Source organism: Mustela erminea, chromosome 2, assembly GCF_009829155.1.
Source record: "Mustela erminea isolate mMusErm1 chromosome 2, mMusErm1.Pri, whole genome shotgun sequence".
Classification (NCBI taxonomy): domain Eukaryota; kingdom Metazoa; phylum Chordata; class Mammalia; order Carnivora; family Mustelidae; genus Mustela; species Mustela erminea.
In genome coordinates, this window is record NC_045615.1 from 154,666,819 (window position 1) to 154,669,326 (window position 2,508).

Genomic DNA, 2,508 nt, shown 5'->3' on the forward strand with positions numbered 1-2,508 from the left:
TATTTATTTGACAAAGAGAGATGACAAGTAGGCAGAGAGGCAGGCAGAGAGAGAGGGTGAAGCAGGCTCCCTGCTGAGCAGAGAACCTGATGCAGGACTCAATTCTGACGCAGGGCTCCATCCCAGGACCCCGAGACCACGACCCAAGCCAAAGACAGAGGCTCAACCCACTGAGCCACCAAGGCGCCCCACAATTTTTAATTTTGCTTTTATTTATTTGATTGCCTATATTTCCCAATGACCTACAGGATTCATAATTTTTTTGCTCCCAGAGGCCGTAGTAGACAATAAATTCTTGTTCAGTGGATAAATGATTTGCAGCTCATCATTGTCTTAAATTTAGCCTTCTATTGCGCATACCTCACCTTCAAAAGAATGAACAGCTTGAAGGGAGGGTATTGGCTTAGTTTTGGAATCAATGGAAGATTTCTTCTTCCATTGTAATACATTAAATAAGCTTTGTGTTTTGATACTTTATGGCTTTTAGTGATAAATGAATGCACTGAGAGACACCAAGCTTCATGAACCAATCTTTCATATTTCTATTCTTTCCTATTATATCAGAATAATATATCCTTGAGAAGTATTTTTAACCATACACTGGATTGTGAATAATCGTACATGGTTGTTTTTAATGAAGCGAGGTATAGAATTAAAATCTAAAGAGCATTAATAAGGATTAGGTTAAATTGCTAGGTGTGTTAAGTGGGCTCGTGTAGGATGCCAAAATTCATTTAGCATAGATTCATTCTAATTTAGGTCATCCTGGGAATGGGGGGGGAGGAATGGGATTTACAGAATTCAGACTGTACTTATTAGCCAGATGACTTTGAGCAAATTATATACGTAACCTCTTAGCATTAATTTCCTTACTTATAAATGGAGGAAGTAATACCTAACACCAACCATATGGGGCCAGGTAAGGAATAAATGACATAAACCTATTTATAAACATGGGGGTAAACAGGGACAAAATATGTGAAAAACTTAGCGGAGTGACTAGACCATCAGAAATATTCAAAATATTGGGGCGCCTGGGAGGCTCAGCTGGTTGGGTGACTGCTTTCGGCTTGGGTCATGCATGATCCTGGAGTCCTGGGATCAAGTCCCGTATCAGGAATCCCTGCTCAGCAGGGAGTCTGCTTCTCCCTCTGACCCTCTCCCTTCTCATGCTCTCTCTCTCATTCTTTCTCTCTCTCAAGTAAATAAATACAATCTTAAAAAAAAAGAAATATTCAAAATATTGCAGCTATAAAAACAATCTTATGCAATACACTAATTAGATGGAATAATTACCACATCAGCCGAGATGTTATATAACCAAAATACTGCTGTACAACAGAATGCGTTTTACAAGTCACTACGGGTTTGTGGCCCAGCTGTACTTTTTCTCGTATTTGCTGTTCAGGTATCCATTCTTTCACAGTCAGATAACATTCCTGAATCAGAAGGGATCAGCTACCCAAGAAACACGGACGCCCAGATTTAGACACAGGGTTTGAATTCAGTGTTTCTTCTCTCTGACATTGATGGCATTTGCTTTTGCCTTTACATGTAAAAGAATATCTTAATATATAGGCAGAAAAAAACCTGGCTAATATGAGGGCAAGGAAAGAATGCTCCAGTCCAAAGAATCATTGTTTATATCAGCAGATTTTAAGTTCCTATCATTAATAATACTTTTCTTGGCCTCTTCAAAAGGAGACCTGCTACTTATTTTTCTTTTTTATTATGGAAAGTTTCAAAGCTAAACAAAAGTAGGCAGGAGGGTATAAGGATCCTCATGTACTTATCAACCTGACTTTGACTGCTATCAACTCACTGCCAATCTCATCTCATCAGTACTCCTAATTCTCTCTTCTGAAGCAAATTCCAGGCATATTATTTCATCTGTAACTATTTCAGCATATATTTTTAACACGTATGGACTCTTAAAAAACAAAAACAACATAACTACAACATCATCATCACAACTGGGTAAATGGTGATCAGAAACCAGAGATAGCGGGGAAGAGAAGTAAAGAAAGAAAAAACCCAGATGCTTACAGGTAACGCTTTGCTTTGTCTATCCTTATTGGGCATGTAAATTCCTTTTTGGAAGCCCATCTTATGGCTTCAAACACCTTTTGTTTTTTACTTGTAGCAAGAATTACTATCAAACTCCACTCAGTGGGCCAGAGACGCTTGTGGTATTAGCAAAAGACTTGCCCCTCGTGTAGCGCACCACCTACACTTGTGAGTTCTCTGGCCTGCCAGTCTCAACTCTGAGCTCTAAAATGCGCAGGGCTTCAAATACTGTTTACTTGCTGAGGTCTGCATTCATGTCTCTAGTTCAGATTCCTCCCGCCCCCCCTTGGCACAGTAGACAAAACTCTACTTGACTATTTTGATGTCTAATAGACATCTCGAAGCTAACATATCTAAAATGGAACTTTTAGTTTAACCCCCAAATTGTGACTCATATCTTCCCTGTTTCAATAAATGGCTGTTTCCATTAGTTACTAAAGC

At 39.1% G+C, this 2,508-nt stretch overlaps 1 non-coding gene across 1 annotated transcript; it reads right to left on the reverse strand.

The window, feature by feature from the left end:
* Positions 1-2,135: 2,135 nt before the first annotated feature.
* LOC116585447 lies at positions 2,136-2,285 on the reverse strand. The gene has a single exon (XR_004283636.1). It is a non-coding gene; the product is annotated as a small nucleolar RNA SNORA62/SNORA6 family (small nucleolar RNA).
* Between the last annotated feature and the right edge of the window lie 223 nt (positions 2,286-2,508).